Below are 22,902 nucleotides of genomic sequence, written 5' to 3' on the forward strand. Positions count from 1 at the left end.
ATTTCTGACCTACAAAACTGTAGGATAATACATTTGTACTCTTTCAAGCCACTAAGTTTGTAGTAATTTGTTATAGTAGCAATAGGAAATGAATACAACCTTTTCCATCCTTTTACCTTCAACCTGCCTATATTATTGGAGTGAGTTTCTTATAGGTAGCACATAGTTATGTTTTTTTAATCCACTATTTTTATAAAAAAAATTTTTTTCTTATAGGTAGCATGTAGTTATGTTTTTTTAATCCACTGTTTTTATTAAAAAATTTTTTTCAACACACAATTGCTGTCTTGAAAAAGCCTACCGGCTGGGCATGGTGACTCACGCCTGTGATTCTAGCACTTTGAGAGGTCGAAGCAGGTGGATAGCTTCAGCCCAGGAGTTCAAGACCAGCTTAGTGAGACCTCATGTCTACAGAAAAAAATTAGTCAGGTGTGGTGGCGAGTGCCTGTAGTCCCACCTACTTGGGAGGTTGAGGTGGGAGAGCTGCTTGAGCCTGGGAGACAGGTTGCAGTGAGCCACTGCACTCCAGCCTACTTGACAGAGCAAGACCCTGTCTCAAAAAAAAAAAAAAGCCTACAGCACCTGGTATTTCCAGGTGGTTTCCCATCCAAGTACTAATCAGGCCTGACCCTACTTAGCTTCAAAGATCAGACAAGATCGGGTGCATTATTCAGGGTGGTATAGCCATAGATTCTGTTTTTTAGTTGGTGTATTTAGACTATTACATTTAGTGTCATTGATATGTTCAGACTTACATCTACCATTTTGTATTTTGTCATCTGTTTGTTCACTCGTTTTGTTTTTCTGGGTTTTTTTTTTTGCCTTCCTGTGAGTTAGTTGGTCATTTCTTAGCATCCCATTTTGATTTTCCATATTGTTCTTTAATGTGCTTCTTTGATAGCTCTTTAGTGTTTTGTCTAGGTATTACATTAGATCCACAAAATTTATAACAGTGTAATGTTACTACTCACAATTTTTCCTGAAACATTACACATTTTTTTCTAGGTCCACTCTATGGCAGCCCCTGTACTAGCTGCTGAGTTGTGAAGATGAATAAGGCATATTCACTACATATAAAGAGCTTACGGTTTCATGGGAGGGTCAGATACATTTAGAAAGTGTTCTTATAATGTATATGCCAAAACAGGAGTATTCATCTAAACCAGGGGTTGGCAAACCTTTTTCTGTAATGTGTCACATAGTCAGTAGTTTAGACTTTGTGGGCCAAATGATCGCTGTTTTGACTATCCAGCTCTGCCACTGTATTGTGAAAGCAGCCATAGACAATACGTAAATAAATGTTCGTGGCTGTGTTCCAGAAAAACTTTATTTTCAAAAACAGGCAGTGGGCCAATTTGGTTCACTGGCTGCAGTTTGTTGACCCCTTCTCTAGCTATTATTTTTATTTATTTATTTATATTTTGAAGACGGAGCCTTGCTCTGTCACCAGGCTGGAGTGCAGTGATGCAATCTAGGCTCACTATAACCTCTGCCTCCCGGTTTCAAGTGATTCTCCTGCCTCGGCCTCTCGAATAGCTGGGACTACAGGTGCGTGCCACCATGCCTGGCTAATTTTTTTTTTTTTTTTTGTAGAGATAGGGGTTTCACCATGTTGGCCAGGATGGTCTGGATCTCTTGACCTTGTAATCCACCTGCCTTAGCCTCTCAAAGTGCTGGAATTATAAGCGTGTGCCACTGTGCCTGGCCTATTTTTAATTCTTTGTTTTTGAGATGGAGTCTTACTCTGTCGCCTGGGCTGGAGTGCAGTGGCACGATCTCGACTCACTGCAACCTCCACCTCTTGGGTTCACCTCTTGGGTTCAAGTGATTCTCCTGCCTCAGCCTCCCGAGAAGCTGGGATTACAGGTGCCCGCCACTATGCCTAGCTAATTTTTTGTATTTTTAGTAAAGACAGGGTTTCGCCATGTTGGCCAGGCTGGTCTCGAACTCCTGACCTCATGATTCGCCTGCCTCAGTCTCCCAAAGTGCTGGGATTGCAGGCATGAGCCACCGCACCCAGCCTCTAGCTATTATTTTTATTTCCTCTTTACGTTTTACTATGTAATGTATGGTTGTTACAATAATTACATTAGGCAATATTTGTGACATGCTCAGAACAAGTCCTGGCAGATACTAAGCTCTACATGAGGTTAGTCTTTAACTGTTCCCTGTCTAGCCCTCTATTCCATACACATGCGATGCCTGAGGCTTGGTGTAGGTTATTTGGAGGACATGCTCAAAGGCTAACAGGGGCCGTGGTTGATGCATTTGCTCATTACTTAGGTAGGTCACTTCAACAGCATCCTAAATAAGTTTACCAGGTTTGTTTTGACCATGAACATCCATGAATCTTTGGGCATCTCTATTTTCCTCCTCCCCAGAGAGCAGTGAGGTAGGGGAAGCAGAATTTCTTCTGGAGTTAGATGATGTGGCCTAACCCCTGCCTCTGCCCATTTAATTTCACCTCTGGAACTATAGTGTCCTCGTATATAAAATGGGAATGATGCTCTACCCTCACAGGGTAAGTGTAGAAATTAAAGAAGATGTGTATGAAAAGTACTTTGCAAACCAGAGAGCACTTTGTAACTGTTGGTTATTGTCAACAGTATTAGGATGTAAGAACTCTCATTCATTCATTCCTGGGTTCTTTTCCTACAAAGTTCTCAGCCTCTGTAGCAGGAACTTCCATAGGCACTAAAGACCCAATGCCCAGTTATAACCAGGGAGAAAAGGAGATTGTTATTTATATAATGAGTGGTTAAAAATCAGATTATTTGTGAAGGCCTTTGTTCTACTAAATGATACCTCTGTGTTTTTCCAAACTTTACATGTGCCACATAGTTAAAAGAGAAACAATTGACCTTTCTTTTGTTGAGGTGTGTTTATACAATTGCCTGCTAAGTAAGAGTTAGCAGTTGAAATAAAGCACATTGCAGTGAGGCGAAAAGGCTACACATTAGCAGAGCTACTGATTCTTGTAGCCTGGGACTCAGAAAGGAATTCAATTCAATGCAATTTAACCGGATTCAATAAACTGAGGTTTGTTATTTGGGGGACATTGAGCCGGGCACAATGGATACAGAAATGACTGTAACACAGCCACTGCCCTTCTGGAGCGCATAGCTCCTGTGAAGGAGACAGAAACTCCAAGTGTAGGAGGAGCCAGGCTGGAAGGAATTCTAAAGCGGAGAAAATAAACGTTTCTTCTTCATGAGCTTGTTCTCACTTCAGGCACAAGGGAGTGAGGTTGACAAGGTGATTTCAGATAGAGTTAGGTGCTCTGAGGGGAAAAAAGAGGGTAAGGTAAGAGAATGTCTGGGGTAGAAGGAACACCCAATTTCCCTTTCCCTAGAGGAACCACTTTCAACTTGTTTAATTCTTTAGAAACCTACTTATCTCTAAATAATGTTTATAATGCTACTTCATGTTTTTTTGCTTTAGATGTTATATGTTGACTTTCCACTATGGAAGACAAGGATTTAGCTCTGTTTTTAATTTCAGTTTTTGAGATCTTACTTTTAGGTGTAGAATTGAAATCTAATGAAACTCACTCATTTTATGGTAACTTAAAGTAGTCCTTGCACAGGTGGCCGCTGCCCACCTCTTCAGCCTCAGCTGGTACTGCATTTCCCACTGCTCTCTATGGCCATGTTGGCCTCCTCGTGTTTTTTTTAAGTTTGCTTGTTTTTGTTTTTGAGATGGAGTCTCACTCTATCTCCCAGGCTGGAATGCAGTGGCGTGATCTCAGCTCACTTCAACTTTGGCCTCCTGGGTTCAAACGATTCTCGTGCCTTAGCCTCCTGAGTAGCTGGGACTACAGGTGCCTGCCACCATGCCCAGCTAATTTTTGTATTTTGAACAGAGATGGGTTTTCTCCATGTTTGGGCTAGGCTGGTCTCGAACTCTTGGTCTCAAGTGGTCTGCCTGCCTCAGCCTCCCAAAATGCTGGAATTACAGGCATGAGCCACCACTCCTAGCCAATGTTATTGTAATTAACTATTTTATTTTTCTTTTCTTTTTTTTTTTTTTTGAGACAGAGTTTCGCTCTTGTTACCCAGGCTGGAGTGCAATGGCGCAATCTCGGCTCACCACAACCTTCGTCTCCTGGGTTCGGGCAATTCTCCTGCCTCAGCCTCCTGAGTAGCTGGGACTACAGGCACGTGCCACCATGCCCAGCTAATTTTTTTTTGTATTTTTAGTAGAGATGGGGTTTCACCATGTTGACCAGTATGGTCTCGATCTCTTGACCTCGTGATCCACCCACCTCAGCCTCCCAAAGTGCTGGGATTACAGGCGTGAGCCACCGCGCCCGGCACTATTTTATTCTTCTTAAGTTTCACATTCATTGTCAAAAGAAGAAAATTATGGAAATACCCATAATAGCTTTAATTTGTAGCACTTCCCTCTCCTGTCCCCAACTATCTTATGGGAAATGAACACAGGAAGAGCCACATATATTTTAGGCATAAGCAACCTAGTCCTAGCACATAGGAAGCATACAGCAAAAATGTGTAACATTAAAAAATAAAAAGTTTTCTTATGGTGACCATAGAAATTATAGCCACAAATCCCAGAAAAAGATTGAGAGAAGAGACAGCCATCCAGGAGATTTTGGCTTTGGAGAACTAACCAAAGAAAGCCTAGTTGGGCTAGGCAGGTCTTGAACTCCTGGACTCAAGTGTCTTCTACCAAGACAGCAGAAAATGTTTTGAAGAGTTTGTAGGTGATTCAGGAACTCAGAAAGAGAGGCTGCACTCCTACCTAGCATGAGAGAAGCCAGGCAACCGGGTAGCTTGGAGTCTCTTACTTGCTGGTTGGGCTTTATTTCAAAAACTCCCAGTTCTTCTGAAGTTCTGCTTGCACTTTCTTTGTCCCAGTGGCTGAGTCATGGCCTTCAGATGGTCCTAGATACTTGACAAGGTCTCAGTTCCATTTTACATTTATGGAGTGCTTCTATCAGGCCCCGAGAGAACATGAGGTCAGGTAGAAAGATCAGTGGGCAGCCTCAGCAAGGTTCTAGCCCTTACTTTATCCTTGTGTTCTTGTTCAAATTATTCTCTGAGCCTTGGTTTCTAATTATGAAAATCCAGAATATTTTTACTGCTTCTACAGATCACATTGTGTATAGATGGTACCTCCTAAAATACATGACTTGACTGATCTTAGGTTTGTGCAAACATGGCCAAAGAGCAGTGGGAAACGCAGTACCAGCTGAGGCTTAAAAGGTGGGCAGCGGCCACCAGTGCAAGGACTACTTTTATAGATTTTTTTCCCCCTGAGGACTGAAACTTGATGTATACATATAAATGGTAGTCCCTATGTTCTTTTTAAATGAGGTGAGTTTATTCATTATTAACTAATCTTCGTTATAGCCCATTTAAAGTTAGAGTATTATTATAGACAGACCCAAGGCGGACCCAGGTGGAATTTGGATTCCTTATGCTTATGACAAGAATTGGAAGGCCAAGATGTGCCCATTTCAGAGAATAACATAGTGGTTGCTCAGATCATTCATTCCTTACAGAAGCTTCTTTTTCTTCTCCGCTGCCCAGCTTTATTAAGACATAATCAACAAATAAAAATTACATATATTTATGGTATACAACTCGATGTTCTGGTATATGTACACATTGTGAAATGATTAGATCAAGTGAATTAGCATGCCCTTGCCTCACATGCTTATCATTTTTTGTGTGAGAACATTTAAAATCTACTTTGTTAGCAATTTTCAAGTATACAGTAGTCTCTTATTAACTGTAGTCGCAACACCGCACAATAGATCTCCAGAACTTACTCATCCTGCGTAACTGACGTATTTGCATAAATATCTCCCTGGAAGCTTCTTAAGACTCAAGCCCATGGTGATCACTGGCCTCCTTTGTAGCTCTCTTGTTCTGGTAACCCTGAGATGCCTACAGCTGATGTTTTGTCAACCACAGGGCATGGTGTGCTGTGGTTGGTCCCAAAACCTCGTGTAATTCCTTAGCACTGAGGTCTGGGGCCCTTCACTCTTTCTCTGATCTGCCTACTTCTCCCTTTGATTGATCTTTAAAAAAGACTCTCTAAGGATGACTTCCTTCTGCAGTGGCAACTGAAGCTCTTCCCTTTCAATCAGACCCTTCCTAGCACAGATGAAAACTCAGCTCCTCCAAGGAATACTAGGAAAAGTCACCTCGGTATGACATGTTAGTCATACCGAGCCTATAAAAGCAAGCATACCTACTCTGGAAGAAGGAAACTGGAAGACCTGCTACACCTTTTACCTGAGATAAATAGTGGGAGATGTTGCAACAACCCTGAACCCCTCTGGGAAAGGGTGCGCTGTTTATCTTTGGAGCCCGCCAGCATGGTGGTGAATGCTAAGGCTGCAAGCTCCACACCCTTTTTGCATTGCTTTCGTCTAACATGCAGCCTCTTGCTGTCAGGTTCCAGCCTGCAGAGTCACAGTGGGCTGCTGGACAGGAGAAATGGTACTTTTCATGTGGTCAGCTTGGGCTTCCGCCCAGCAGGGCAACACTGTACATCCTTTGAGGTTTCATTTCTTTAGTCTTTGGAGCTGAGCCAAATGGCAGTGCCAGGGAGAAGGCACTGCCCTATATTGTGTGGATGCTCTTGTCAGTCAAGGCTAAAAAGACTCCAGCTAGGACATTTCTGGTGAAAGGGCTTTTCAGCCCTGGGGCATTGGCATTCTGAGTGAGGGCCCAGCTGGATAGGAGAGGACCTCCCCGTGCAGTAGGAGCAAAGTCTCACTCAGAATCAAATCTACAGGAGGCAGGGGGTGGAAACAGGGGTGAGAGAAAGGAAAATCCCAGTTGTGTGTATTCTGGCCCCGTTCAGAAATGGCTCCCTTATTGAGGGGGACACTTTCCTGGAATTCCTTCTTTTCAGACTTGAAGGTTTGAAGAGTATGAAAAACAAAAGGAAGAAAAAGAAAAAATGTAACATAAAGGAAAACAGTACCTGTAGCCATTCTCTTCTTTGGGAATTTGGATCTAGTCACACATACTAACTAGAAATCTCTGTTTACATTGTTCAGACACAATGGGCTGAAAGTGAATCAAGCAACTAGATCTCTGTGTGTGTCTCTGTCTCTGTCTCTGTCTCTTAGACTCTCTCTCTGTTTCTCTATCTCTCTGTGTCTCTGTCTGTTTCTCTGTCTCTGTGTCTCCGTCCCCCTCCCTTTGCATATGTGTATATGGGTTCCAATGGAATAGCCAGTTCTCTTTTGTTTTGATTTTATTTTAGTAAAAAGAAAAGAAAGTCCCTGATAAACAAAGCTGAATTAATAGAAAATGTCCATCTATTCCTGAATGCAGTCTTCAGAACCACACAGAAATAGATTCAAATTATGCTTGGCAGCTTCATGACTTTGGCTAATTCATATAATCTCCCTGAAGACCAGGTGAGAATTTGTCACCTATAAAATTAGACTACTAAGCCTGGTTCATGGTTGGGTGGTAAGATTAGATGAGAGCTGTGTAAAGGCCCTTAGCTCAGTGGGGGATGTGTGGAGGTGAGGCTGGAGGAAGAGACATGGGCTGGGGCTAGCAGCCTTGGAAACTGTAGAAAGTATCTTGTTTTTATCCCCAAAGCAAAGAGAAATCAGCAAAGGTTTTAAAGAAGCTAGTGAGGGGTGACTTTGATGTGGAGAAGGCATTGTTGAGGATGAGAAGGGCTAAGCCGAGAGGTAGGGGGACCCATTAGGGGTTATTGCAGTGGTCCAAGTGACTTGACATTCTGGGGGCTTTGATTTGATTTCCTGGCTTTTGGCACTGTACCTGTTCCTAACTCTATGAAAAGCTTTGACCTTCAGGTTCCTAATCTTGGACCCACCCTGTTACTAAGCTTGCTCCCTGGATTAAATGAAGCTCTGGTTCAGTTTTGGTTAATTCAGTATTTATTAAGTACCTATCATGTGCTAAGTAAGAACTCGACTGGTTGAATATAGAGTTTAATGTAGAAACAGTAAATAGATTTCAACTACTCGCTGGTGGAGTCTGTGTTGAAAGGATTAAGAGGGCCAGGATTGATAGCCACATTTGCCGTGGGTGAGGGGAGTGCTGGCAGCATGTTTGTCACACATTTGCCGTCTCGGATCCAGTGACTCCCACCTCCTATATTCCACCCTCGCTTGATCCTGGCTCTCCTCAGACCATCTTCTTACCTTTAAACAGCTCCCATGAGTCTGGACACAGTGGTAGGTCTCTGTAGTTGCTGCTTGCCTAGGAATTATTGGAAAAGAGGCATTCTTTCAACATGGAGACTGCTAAGCCAGCAGTGTGTTAGCTGATGAGGGCATCCACTTGGAGAGAACGTGCCAGGCAATGAACAGAGAGGAAGATAGAATTAAGAGATGCAGAGGCTGAGCAGGAGTGACCATCCAGGCCTGGAGCCAGAAACGCCAGAAGCTCTCATCATGGGAGAGGCATGGATGTATGCTCACAAATGGGGTTAACTGTGTGTCCTGGAAAGGCTTGAAACTTCACTCACGAGCAGCCACATATAGAGAGCGGAGCAACACAGGGTAAGGTGGTGAGCTGAGTAAACAAATGGCAACTAAGGTGGACGTATGAGCATGTGAATGTTTCTTGGCAGATTTTCAGAAGAAGTTGGGAAAGGGAAACCACATAGAATAAACTTTGTATCATACCAGAAGAATGCTTGAATTATTGCTTTTTGGAATAGGAAAGAGAAGAGTGGTATATAATTATAGTTTGGGGGGCAGTTAAAAGTGGGTGTGCCTTCCCCATGCTTTTTTTTTCCCCAGTCATAGGGCTGGAAGTAAAGGGCTTTGGGAAGGCCAAGTTACAAGGCAGAAGCCTTCCGGGTTCCTGAGCCAGCCTCTTTGAGAAGGAGAGCTGCTTGGCAGAGTCACCCAACCCATATAAAACTCTGACGAGAAACTAACTTCAGGTGCGGTACTGCTGAGTCTTTGAGGTCACAGTCTGACAGGCTATTACAGCCTGTTCTACAACGGCCAGAAAGGGCTAACGTTTCCAGAACCCCAGGGTTAGAATGGTTTATTTATACACGGCCGATTAAAAAATCTCCACCACTTATTTGTTCACACGATTCTCATTTTGTCAATAATGTAATTAAGCTAGGCCATGATCATACTTGGAAGAGATGAAGACTTTCACTATTGCTTACATTCTAAAATGCTGGAAGGTTTTGGAAAGGAATTTGGCAATATTTATCAATTGTCTTAAAATATTCATACTCATTGTGCTAGTCATTCTACTTCTAGAAATCTAGCTTAAGGAAACAATGAGAAATGTGTGTAAAGAATAATGCACACGGGCATTTATGACCATCATTGAAAAAATAAATTTTTATCAATATCAGAGTGGCAGGAAATTATTGTACCTGCACAAAATACAATATTATGTGTCCTTTACATTTGTGTTTATGAAGACATTCTAATGGCATGAAGAAGCATTTAGAGTATAATGTCAGTGAGATATCAGGAAACAGAACTATATAAAGCCCTACTTACTCTGTAAGAAATTCCTATTTATAGGAAAAAATAGAAGAAATATGCCCAATTTAACAATTAACAATGTTTTTTCCTGATAGGATTATGTAGGATTTTTATTTTCTTCTGTATACATTCCTGTATTTTCTAGTTTTGAAAAATGTTCCATTTTTTTATAGTTAAAAAAAATCACAAAAAAGCTCTCTTTTGAAGTGTTATGCCGAGGTTGAGGCTATCATGGGGTTCTCAAAACACTTCCTGCAATATATTCAAGAGATGATTTCTACCCAGTCTCTAAATGTAGCCCTTCTCTGATGGTCACTAAATGCTAAATCAGAAAAGCTTCCAGGTCGTCATTGCTGGCCAAGCGTCTGAGCATGTCATAAAGGGAATAATCCAAGTATGATTTCTGCAAGTTGGAGAGACTTTTGCAAGTAGTGCTCGCTTTGACCTAACCTCTGACCTCCTCTGTGAAAAGGAAGATGCCGGGAGAGCAGAGAGTGCTCAGGTGAAAGTTGTCATGGGGTGGGTTGAGGTAGGTAAAGAATAAGAGCAAGAGAAGAAAAGCACAAGAAAGAACATACAGGCAGCAGATCATGGAGGAGAAAAATAAGTGTACTTCTAGGCTTGCAGAGGTGTCCATAGGGAATTTGCAACAGGATATTCAGTGTTATTGAATTACAGGTAAACGATGCTTGAATAATGGCAGGTGATGAGACTGAGAGTTCCCCATGGGAGTACAAAAGCCCTGACATCTAAAGGTGTGTGTTCTGATGTAATGAACCCAGATTAGGATTACCTAATAATAATATACCTAAAAAAAAATCACAATTTCAGTACCAAATTAGATGAGCATCCACATAGAACCAAACAATATGTTTCCTCTACCCTAAAGAATAGTAACCAGATATTAATATCGCATCAGTGTTGTATTGTTTTTAGCATTTGTTTTCATGTTCCACTGTAGCCCGAGAAAGATAAATGAGAATGTTTGATGGAGAAAAAAACTGGGTGTGGGCCATCCCTGTAATTAACATCCTTAGTACAGCGTAGTAAGTTGGAGGAACAGGTGAAGCGCATAGAGTCAACTGCTTCATCTATGCCTCGTTAATTCACTAATTCATGCACTCATTTGGCCAATGTGTGCTGAGACTCCACTGAAATGTGCTAGCATTGGAGACACAGAGATGAATCCATTGTTTTCAATGAGCCTAGGATCTAATGGAGGAACAACCATGCAAATAAGCTAACTCTGATACAGTGTGGGAAGTGCTGTGATTGTAAGCTCACGAAGTCTAGAGTGGACACCCTCCATGGGTAAGTGTATTCATGAATACGAAGGAGTTTTCCAGGTCAAGGGAGGAGAAAGGGAGTTCCAGGCAGTGGCAGGAAGCATGCCATGCAAAGCCAGAGAGGTGAGGGGCAGAACATGTCTGGGAACCAGAAGATATTTGGTGTGGTTGGAGCTTCCATGTAGAAAATGACAGCCTGTGATTTTGAAGCTGGATTGGGAATGGCCTGCATGCAACGGCAGTTCTTAACCTTGGCTGAGCATTGGTGAGGGAGTTTTAAAAATATTTATGTTTGGGTCCCACCCAGAGATTCTGACTGAATTGGTCTGGCAAGTGGCTTAGATATTGGGACCTTAAAAGCTCTCCAGGTGACTCTAATGTGTAGCCAGGGCTGGGAACAAAAAATCATTGAATAATGTAATCAATTTATGTTTTCATAATATTACTTTGGCAATAATATGGAGGTCAGAGACTGGTGGCATAGAGGCAAGTGAGAGATTACATACAAATGTCCAGATGAGAGAGGATGAAGGCTTTAAATAAGACATTGGCAATGAGGAGGGAGGGGAGGAACAAGATATAAGAGACCTGAGCAGATAGAATTGATTCAATGGAGTGGGAGGAAAGAGAAAGAACAAGAGCAGATATTCAGATTTCTTGAGTAAATGCCGGTGTCATCACTGAAATGTGAAGCATAGGTGAAGAACAGGGTTGGTACATGATTATCTGTTTGGAAAGCAGATGTGGAGATAAGTTCAATCCATCTCTTGTTGAGTTAGAGATGGCCGTTTAAGCCTTTCCATCTTTCAAGGTCTTGCCATCACTTTATAGGCTTTTCCAGCTGCATGGAGAGCAAGGATCAGATTGTTCAATATCCATGCCGATCTTCTCAATGCTTTCTGATAATGCAGAGGCTGGAAGGGAAATTCTGTATTTGCCAGACCCAATACAACTAGAGCTCTGCATGAGATTTAGGCTCTTCCAGTCAGACATGTCCACATGAGATGCAAAAGGCAGAAGTGAAACATGGCGAGATGGAAGCCGTCCTTTATCTGTTTCAGGTGGCAAGCATGCTCATGCAGCCCTATGGGGTTGGGCTTTCCTTGTTTCTTTTTTTTGCATTTGAACAGAGGTTACACTGTCCTTCTCTTCACAAAGAGGGCACCTGTCATCCACCCCAATTTTATTATAGGGTTTTGCTCTAGAGTGAAAAATCCTCTCGGGTTCCAAAAAAGGGGGCAATTTCAAATATTAGTATTTAAGAAGCCTCCTTTAATCGAGGCACCATTGATTTGTTACTGGGCTTTATATTTTCTCCTGCCTGGTAGATATTTTCTTTAAGAGAAAAGTGCGGCTTTTAGGGAGGTGTGGCTTTACACATAGAGATATTATAAACTCAGATGTATTATGGAGTGTTATAGGAGGGAGGAGTGATACTTTTCACTTAACCCCCTCTCTGGAGCAAATATTGTCAAGGAATGCCTTACTTCTGACAGCAAAGCCTGTTAGAATACGGCAGAGAGTGCAGGTGAGAAGTGACAGAAACAGCTGGGCCTGTCTCCTCTCTTACCAATACACACAGGGCAAAGTTCCAACATCTCTCTCTCTGTCTCCCTCCTGTAGATTTAGAATGCTCAACATTCATAAAAAACTGTGCTGGGAAATATTCATCTCCTAGGAAGTGTGCTCTTTCTGCATTTTCTTCATTTTCAGCAAAGGAAAAGAGCTTGGAGATAACTCTCATTCATTTGGTCTTGGTCTATGTCTCATTTGCATGTTCTGTATTTCAAGGAAAAGGAAGTGATTAGTTTCATGTTTAACTTAAAAAACAAGCCACTGCTCTCCTTTTTAAAAGTAAAAATAACACAAAAGAGGTGAGAGGTGTTTTACATTATTGTGAACACTTATCTAGACTCCTTTTTCTTTGCTTTTACCAAAAGATTATCAGATAAATTTAACACGTATTTCACTGGAAATAAAAAGAAAACCTTCAATGTATAGCCTTAGTTTTGCTGCAGAAAAGGTATTAAGTAATAAGTTTTTTAAAAAGTAGATTAAACTGATATATTAGGTTAAAATACAGTATGTGGAATGAAATGAAAGTCAAAATTTAAGAAGAGCAAGAAACAATGTTAAATGTTGGTCAGCTAACTTAGATTTGCATACACACAGTACTTCATTAAGTGGACTATAGTGGGAATTGAGGTGTAGAATATTTACGTTCCACCAGATATGTTTACAATAATCATATGTCAGTTTAATTTTTAAAATTAATATTAACAGTGTACCATAAATTACATGAGTTGCAGCTACTTAAGGATGAAATATTTTAGATGTCAACTTAAAAATGTGCAGATGCATATAGTTTCTCAAAATTCTTTTAGAAAGTATGACAATAAAAGAAAAATGTAAAGACCATTTATACAAGGACAAGTCTATGGAGCTTCTTGACAACTTCAACCCCCTCCCGCATCCACCCTGCTGCTCCTGGAGAGAAGAGTCTGGGAGGGATCAGAGAATGCAAATTAACTTTAATATTCGCCTGAGAAAAATGCCACTGGAAGCACCAGCCTGCTGCGAGGACCATTATTCTGATACATCCCACACTAACACAAAAAGAGAGACTCCAGGTCCTTGGTGTTTGCATTATTCATGCCTACAGTCCCCTCTCTCAGGCTAATCCAGACTTGACAAAAAATGAAAAGTGTGGGCATGTCTTGTGCTGGTATGCCTCACACACATCACTCCACCATTTACACACGGCTGACTTTACAGCCATTTACAACTTTCAGGTACAAGCAGGAACATGCTAGTCTGTGTATTAATTGCTATTTGGATTAGTGTTATGGGTTTAGGAATAGCTGTATATGATGGAGAAAGTGAAAAATGGATCAATGACATGCTTTTCTTCACCTTTCTTTTTTTGGGCTTTGGTTCTCAGCTCAAAGCTTCCCTATTTTACCTGCCCACATTGGGCCACATCTGGCTCTTGTGAATTAAAAGCTTTTAAAACCCAGGATGTTTCACTCACTAAGGCTTTTAGAGTGGTCTCCAGGCGATTGTGGCCTCAAATTGTCTGTCTGTCCATGATTTAGAAACCCCACTGAGATTCTGCCATCTTCAAGTCTTTGTTAGAGAGCCAAAGCCCTCCAGGCAGCTTCCCAAGACATCAGCACCTTGGCAACGCCCTGGTTTGAACACAATTTTAATAGCGACTAATTCCCTAGGCAGTGGCATTGCCGCAAATGGCTCATCATTTTACAGGCAAGTTTCAACAGTCGCGTAACCAGATGAGAATATTTTCCCAAACAATAGCGTTGTGGCAGAAAACAGCTAAGGCATGTCAAAGGGACAGCTGCAAGGCGGGTCACAAATGGAAAGTGGGATGAATTATCTACTTTCTGGAGTGATTACTTGTTTACATCTGTAATAGTTTCTAAGGAAAGGGAGTTGTTTGCAACTATGGGCAGATTTTTTGGAATATTTGTAACATGCAAGGAGTTTATATTCAAGGACAAATAGCTGCCAGTGGGTGTAGTTTATTAGAGGAGTTACTCTCCAGTTCCAACCCAAATTTTGAATGGAAGGAAAAGTTGCTGCCCAGAAACTCTGTCTGGAGGGCAAACACTGGCCTGAAGCAGCAAATTCATCCCTTGGCTTTGATGTGCTATCACCCCATCCTCACCACTGCGCTGTCAGCTGCCTGAAGGATCATTGAAAATCCTGATGCTGCCTTGGGGATTCTGGTGATCCATTGGTTCAGGATTCTGCCCCATGAATCCTTGTACCAAGGTACCAAGGACAGTGTGCTGAGGATGGGATGTTTAATTTCTGTAAAATCAATATCTAAAACATATGGCACTACTCAAACACCTGTCATTTATCTTGTAGCCCATTATAAACTAACTCCCAACTTCATTTAAACCCATATAGACTGTAGTTGAAGGTTCAGCTCAGGTTACCTCTGAAGACATGAAAGCACAGACGACATGTACGAAGGGATACTCGCAAAAAGGCCACGCTTTAGTGCATTCATGTCTCATGACAGTAATCACTACTTGAATATGTGTTTGTGGCACGCTCTTTAAGCAGAGCAAAGTGAATTCTCATTTTAGGGCTACTATGAAAATATTCTTCTCTCCATTTCTCCAAATGAAGATGATGATTAAATCAGAGAGATGACAGAATGTTCCCCCAAGTGAGTGGCTTCTATGAAGCAGAGCGCAGTTCATCTGACTCTGAAGCCTGGGTCCTTTCCACTACATCCACTACATTTGGTGCCATTAACTCTTCTTTCCCTGAGCTTCGGTAATAAGTCCGCAGTTCTAACCATGTGCCTTGTGATTTTGTAGACTTCGGCAACATCATCTCTGAGCATTTCCAACAATAGAGTCCTGTTGGTCTTAGAATCGATGGGCAGGTAGGGGCTCAGCTGCAACTTCTTTTAATTGCCCTTCTCTGGAATTTCTCCAGCTCTGTCAACTTTTCCTTGAATTTTGATGGCCAGGTCTGCAACAAGTTCTCCAGGGGCTAATGACCCCGCCCCCCCCCCCCCCCCGTCTTGGTGCAAGGATAGCAGCCGTATTTTGCTGATATTTTTTTCTTTTCTTTTTTTTGAGATAAAGTTTTGCTCTCATTGCCCAGGCTGGAGTGCAATGGCCTGGTCTCAGCTCACTGCAACCTCTGCCTCCTGCGTTCAAGTGATTCTCCTGTTTCAGCCTCCTAAATAACTGGGATTACAGGTGCCCACCACCATGCTGGCTAAATTTTTTTTTTTTTTTTTTTTTTGAGACAGTCTCGCTCTGTCACCAGGCACCAGGCTGGAGTGCAGTGGCATGATCTTGGCTCACTGCAACCTCCACCTCCTGGGTTCAGGCAATTCTCCTGCCTCAGCCTCCCGAGTAGCTGGGACTATAGGCACGCGCCACCATGCCCAGCTAATTTTTGTATTTTTAGTAAAGATGGGGTTTCAACATGTTGGCCAGGATGGTCTCAATCTCTTGACCTCGTGATCCACCTGCCTCGGCCTCCCAAAGTGCTGAGATTACAGGCGTGAGCCACCAATCCCAGCCAATTTTTGTATTTTTAATAGAGATGGGGTTTTACCATGTTGGTCAGACTGGTCTCAAACTCCTGACCTCAGGCAATCCGCCTGCCAAGGGTCTCCCAAAGTGCTGAAGTTACAGGCGTGAACCACCACACCTGGCTTCTTTTAATTCCCAACATTGGCCACAACATTCCAAAATTTTTGAGCAGGAAAACACTTGGTATCTATCCCAATGGTACTCAAACGTAAGTATACAACAGATTCATTTGGAGGGCTTGTTATCTATTAGCTATCTATTGCTGTATAAAAAATTACTCCAAAAATTAGCAGCTTAAGATAACACACATTCATTGTCTCACATAATTTCTGTGGGTCAGGAATCCAGAAATGGCTTAGCAGAGTGATTCTGGCTCAGGGTCTCTCTGAAACTGCAGTCAAGGTGTTTGTTGGCCCTGTATTCATCTGAAGGCTTGACTGGGGCTGAATGAGCCATTTTCAAATGGGCTTACACACATGGCTCGAGGTGAGACCTCTGTTCCTCACCACGTGGGCCTTTCTGTAAGGTTGCTAGAGTGTCCTAAAGACCTGGCAGCTGGCTTTCCCAAAACCAGCAATCCAGGAAAGAGATCAAGAGAATGACCAAGTCATAGTATATTATGTAATCTAATCCTGGAAGAGATAGCCATAACTTCTGATGCATTTTAGTCACCAGACAGATCAATTTTGGTACAAGGTAGAACAGGACTACACAAGAGTGTACATTCCAGGAGGTGGACATCATTGGGGATCATCTTGGAGTCTGGCTATCACAGCTTGTTGAAACACAAATTTCTGGGCCCTGTTTGCAGAGTTTCTGATTTGAGGTGGGGCCTGAGACTTTTTAATGAGTTTCCAGGTGATGCTGATATTACTCATCTAGGACACACACTTTGAGAGCCACTGATCCACCCCATATTCTGATTTTATAGATGAAATTGAGTCTCTCAAAGATGGAGAAAAATGGTGAGCAGGGATTATACCAATAATTATTGAATACCTACTATGTATCAGGCACTAGGCAGGAGCCTTTACATATATTTTCTTCTTTAACACAACAAACCCTGTGTGTTACTCACCACTTCATGAATGAGGAAACTAAAATGAAGGATTAAGTAGATCAAGTAGGCTTTATCCCTGGGATGCAAAGTTGGTTCAACATACACAAATCAATTCATGTGATTCATCACATAAACAGAAAGGAAGACAAAAACCACATGATTATCTCAGTAGATGTAGAAAAGGTTTTTGATAAAACACCCCTTCATGTTAAAAACTCTCAATAAACTAGGCTTTTAAGGAACATACCATTAAATAATGAGCCATTTGTGACAAACCCACAGCCAACATACTGAAGGGGCAAAAGCTAGAAGCATTCCTCTCAAAAACCAGGAAAAGACGAGGATGCCCTCTCCCATTATTCCTATTTAACATAGTATTGGAAGTCCTGGCCAGAGCAATCGGGCAAGAAAAATAAAGGACATCCAAACAGGAAGAAAGGAAGTCAAACTATTACTGTTTGCAGATGACATGATTCTCTATCTAGAAAACTCCATAGTCTCAACCTGAAACCTCCTTCCTTCAACTGATAAAAAACTTTAGCAAAGTTTCAGTATACAAAATCAATGTACAAAAATCACCAATATTCCTATAAACTAACAACAGCCAAGCTGAGAGCCAAATTGGGAATGTAATCCTTTCGCAATTGCCACAAAAAGAATAAAATACCTAGGAATACAGCTAACCAGGGAGGTGAAAGATCTCTACAAGGACAATTACAAAATGCTTCTCAAAATAATCAGAGATGACACAAACAAATGGAAAATCATTTCATGCTTATGAATAGGAAGAATCAATATCATTAAAATGGCCATACAGCCCAAAGCAATTTATAGATTCAATGCTATCCCTATTAAACTACCAATGACATTCTTCACAGAACTAGAAAAAAACTATTTTAAAATTCATATGGAACCAAAAAAGTATCCAAATAGCCAAGGCAATCCTAAGCAAAAACAATAAAGTCAAAGGTATCACATTTATCTGACTTCAAACTGTACTACAAGGCTACCATAACCAAAACAGCATGGTACCAGTACCAAAACAGACACACAGACAAATGGAAAAGAATAGAGAGCCCAGAAATAAGGCCACACACCTACAACTATCTGATCTTTGACAAAGCTGACAAAAACAGGCAATGGAGAAAGGACTCCATTCAACAAGTCATGCTGGGATAACTGGCTAGCCATATGCAAAAGATTGAAACTAGACTCCTTCCTTACATCACATGCAAAAATCAACTCAAGATGGATTAAAGACTTAAAATCCCAAAACTATAAAAACACTGGAAGACAACCTAGGTAATTCCATTCTGGACATAAGAATGGGCAAAGATTTCATGACAATGGCAACAAAAGCAAAAATTGACAAATGCAATCCAATTAAACTAAAGAGTTTCTACGCAGCAAAATAAACTATCAACAGAGTGAAGAGACAACCTACAGAATGGGAGAAAGCTTTTGCAAACTATGCATCTGACAAGGGCCTGATACCCAGCATCTAAAAGGAACTTAAACAAATTTCCAAAAATACCCAAACTACCCCATTAGAAAATGGCCAAAGGGCATGAACACTTTTCAAAAGAAGACATACATGTGGCCAAAAATCATATGAAAAAAGCTCAACATCACTCATCATTATAGAAATGCAAATTAAAACAATGAAGGCTCAGTGCAGTGGCTCGTGCCTGTAACTCCCAGTACTTTGAGAGGCTGAGTTGGGTGGATTGCTTGAGCTCAGGAGTTCCAGCCCAGCTTATGCAACATCTCTACAAAAAGAAATGCATCTCTACAAAAAATACAAAGATTAGCTAGGTATGGTGGCGTGTTCCTGTACTTCCAGCTAGTCAAGAGGCTGAGGCAGGAGGTTCACTTGAGCCTGGGAGGCGGAGGTTGCAGTCAACTGAGATCACAACACTGCCCTCCAGCCGGTGACAGAGTGAGACCCTATGTCTCAGAAAAAAAAAAGAAAAAAAAATCACAGATATCATCTCACATCAGTTAGAATGACTATTATTAAAAAGTCTGAAAATAACAGATGTTGGAGAAGTTGTGAAGAAAAAGGAATACTTACATACTGTTGGTGGAGTGTAAATTAGTTCAACCAATATGGAAAACAGTGTGGCAATTCCTTGGGGACCTAAAAACAGAAATACCATTCAACCCAGCAATCCCATTACTGGGTATATACCCAAAGGAATATAAATAATTCTACCACAAAGATACATGCATGCATATGTTCATTGTAGCACGATTCACAGTAGCATGATTCACAATAGCAAAGACATGTAATCAGTCTAAATGCCCATCAATGGTAGACTGTATAAAGAAAATATGGTGCATATACACCATGGAATATACTATGCAGCCATAAAAAACAAGATCATATCCTTTGCAGGAACGTGGATGGAACTGGAGGCTCCTATTTATAGTGAACTACTGCAGGAACAGAAAACCAGATACTGCATATTCTCACTTAAAGTGGGAGCTAAATGATGAGAACATATGGACACACAGAGGGGAACACCACACACTGGAACCTATTGGATGTTGGAGGTTGGAAGGAGGGAGAGGATCAGGAAAAATAACTAGTAGGTACCGGGCTTAATACCTGGATGATGAAATAATCTGTACTACAAGTCCCCATGACACAAGTTTATGTATATAACAAACCTGCCCAGGTACCCCTGAACTTAAAATCAAAGTTAAAGAAAAGTAAAATTAAGTAACTTTCCCAAGCTCATAAATAGTTACTGACAGGGACAAGACTAGAACGCAGATCTTCTGGCTCCCAAGTCAAAGTGTTTTGTACCACCCAATAGCCCCACATCTATCATTCTATTATCATATTTAGATTGATTTCCTTAAAAATGCATTAGCTGTATTATAGCCCTATCACACAAAACTAGAGAATCACCATATAAATTGTACCTATTAAATTTGCAGCACATAGGCTAAAAATTGACCTAGTTTCATTTGAAGACTTAGAGATTCAACATTCGTGGTGCTTTCTAAGTCTTGTAGAACATATCTAAGAAACATCAGCTCCAGCAGGGATCCTCAGAGGACTCTGACAATTATGCCAATTACTCACAAGACGTAACCTCACCCTGTTCAAGTTCAAGCCTCCTAAAAGCCCCATGACTTAGGTTCATCATTTGTAAAATCAGAAGAATAATAACCTCTTCCTTGCTCACTTCATCGAGTTATTTTAAGAATCCAGTGAAACAATATATGCAAAGTTCTTTGCAAACTGCTAAGTGCCTTGCTCATAGAAGATGCTATTGCTATTGCTGCATTTTTTCAATCCAGTGTCTACCTATTTCTATTCTTTTGTTTTTATCTCCTATTTTTACAAACAGAATGTTGGACTTTATTGAAAGCCGCTTAGGCATTCATTGAGATGATTTTCTGACTTTTCTTATATAATAGGTATATTTCAGGTAGAATCAGCTCTAGGGTAAGAATTTTAAAAAATTAAAAAGAGGAAAAAAGCAATCTCTTACTCTATACAAAGCTCTCACCTAAGGGTTTAACTTACACACTTTTCATAACAACTCTGTAAGGGTAAAATCAGTATCTCTGTGTTAGATGTAGGAGATGAGAAAAATGTAAGGTCATTCCTATGACTCTAAGCTTCCTCAGTATGGTAAACTTACTCAGCCCATGACATGGCTCAGAAAATGTTCAGTGAATAAAAACTTTCAATTACTGCCCTGATGCATCTATTGGTGATTATCAGGATCACCTTACCACCATATTGGATGGGCCTGTTGGAATCAGATATTTGGAAAGCAGCCATAGGAGGGAGGCTTACAAATCCTTTCTTCTCAGCAGGGAGCATGGTGGAAAGATGTTCTCTGGTAGAGAGTCAGATTTCTATTAAGTCTGCTGTTGCTGACTTTTTCCTGTATTATAGATGATATTGGGAGCAGAATTCCCTGATAATGACCATTTGACATTTTACTAGAACATCCAGAAAATGCAATGGTCACTAGGAGGCAGCATGGGTTAACAAAGAACCAAATTGCTTGGGGGCAGGATTATCAGACATGTAGATTAAGAAATGGCCAAATGGCATTATAAATAACATATTTTTTAAAATTAATAACATTTTTAAGAACGTATTTTAATTTTAATTAATTTATTTTTGATGCCCCAACAGCTTTATTAAGTCTGTTTTTTCTTTTGTTTTTTGAAACTCTGTTACTCAGGCTAGAGTGCAGTGGTGCAATTTCAGCTCACTGCAACCTCCACCTCTTGGGTTCAAGAGATTCTCGTGACTCATCCTCTCAAGGAGCTGAAATTACAGGCGTACACCAGCTAATTTTTTTTTTTTTTAAGTAGAGATGGGGTTTCACCATGTTGGTGAGGCTGGTCTTGAACTCTTGATCTCAAGTGATCCACCTGCTTCAGCCTTCCAAAGTGCTAGGATTAGAGGTGTGAGCCATTGCACTGGGCCTTTTGCATCCTTCTTTCTTTGGGGACAGGAACTCATAGCTGGAGAGCTGGAAAAGAAGCCAGGAAGTTGTGCTCTCAGTACAACTAAAGGGGTATAGAGCTGCTCTGAATTTCTCAGGACCATCATTCCATCCACCCTAAGCATGGGCATGATACAGTGCCAATTTTTGTTCATGGTATCTAGCTGTTTTATCGAATCTGGGCTAAAGGTGAAGTCAAACACTGATTTTCACAAAATATTTTGAGCCAGATGGAGAAAATGGGTCTGGACATAGTTAGGAAGTTTCAAACAGCTGGTTGAAAATGATACCCTTCCAAATATTGATCAAGTGGCATGTTATAAGCTTCCTTGACCCTGTCCTATGTGGTGGTTTTATTAATACCTTTGTCAAAAGTTGATGATGTGCTTATCAAATTTAGAGATAATTTAAAGCTAGAAGGAATAGGGACTATGGTGTGTGATGAAATAAACTAACAGTGTATTTCTCAGCACATAATAGATGCTCAATAAATGCCTGATGAGTTTGATAATTGACTAATTGCTTAGAACCAGTGAGTGGAAGTTACAGAGACATGTATTTTAGCCCCAGTAAGGGCTAATATTAGCCTTGTTAAACATTGAAAAGTGATGAATCATACAACAGCAAGTTCCTCTTTTTGCAAAGGTGTGAAAGCAGGAAATATTTAATATATGATCCTCTATCAGGGAATCTTGGAGTAGAGGGCAGTGCCAAGGCTCTGCCCAGATCTCTCTGTATCCTCTTTACCATCTTGAATGTTGCTTCCAGATTCTGTGTTCTTGTGCTTCTAATGGCTAATGATGCAGTTGTGGGGACCCCAGCTCTCTTGCCTTGAGTTTGGATAAACTCTAAGATGTAACTTATCTCCCCTGAGGCTCCCCTATGGCATCAGACTGACTCTGTGACTCAGTCTCAAGTCTCACCCTGGTCGAGCCTCTTTCCTTTCCCTTTTCTGCTTCTCTGGTTCTCTTACCGGTTTATCCTGGGAGTGCTTCTTTAATATATCCCTTGCACACAAATCCTTAACTCATGGTCTGTTTCTAAAGCAGCTGATCTGCTGGGAATGGTGGCTCACACCTATCCCAGCACTTTGGGAGGCTGAGATGGGAAAATCACTTGATCCCAGGTGTTCGAGACAAGCCTGGGCAATATAGGGAGACCCCATCCTACAAAAAAATGTAAAACTTAGCCCGGTATGGTGGCATGTCCTATGGTATCAGTTACTCAGGAGGCTGAGGTGGGAGGATCACTTGATCCTGGGAGGTTGAGGCTGCAGTGAGCTGTGATCATGCCGTTGCACTCCAGACTTGGGGAAAGAGTGAGACCCAATCTCATTTTTAAAAAAGAGAAAAAAAAATTAAAGAAGCTGACCCAAGGCAACTGATAAAGAAGGATCTGATTTGATCAATTCTGACAGATGATAATTTCTGTCCAAATAGTATGAAAATACACTGATTTAGCAATCCCACAATAGCTGTCTTTCAAAAACCTAAATGATGCACAATCCTGT

The 22,902-nt window shown here is 41.2% G+C and overlaps 1 pseudogene; it reads right to left on the bottom strand.

Annotated features, from left to right (window-relative positions):
• Positions 1–570: 570 nt before the first annotated feature.
• On the bottom strand, positions 571–692 carry LOC135270256 (5S ribosomal RNA; annotated as a pseudogene).
• Positions 693–22,902: the final 22,210 nt, after the last annotated feature.

The sequence above is a fragment of the Aotus nancymaae genome, unplaced genomic scaffold (genome assembly GCF_030222135.1).
Source record: "Aotus nancymaae isolate 86718 unplaced genomic scaffold, 86718_ANA_hifiasm-v0.15.2.pri h1tg000059l, whole genome shotgun sequence".
In the NCBI taxonomy this organism is placed as follows: Eukaryota; Metazoa; Chordata; class Mammalia; order Primates; family Aotidae; genus Aotus; species Aotus nancymaae.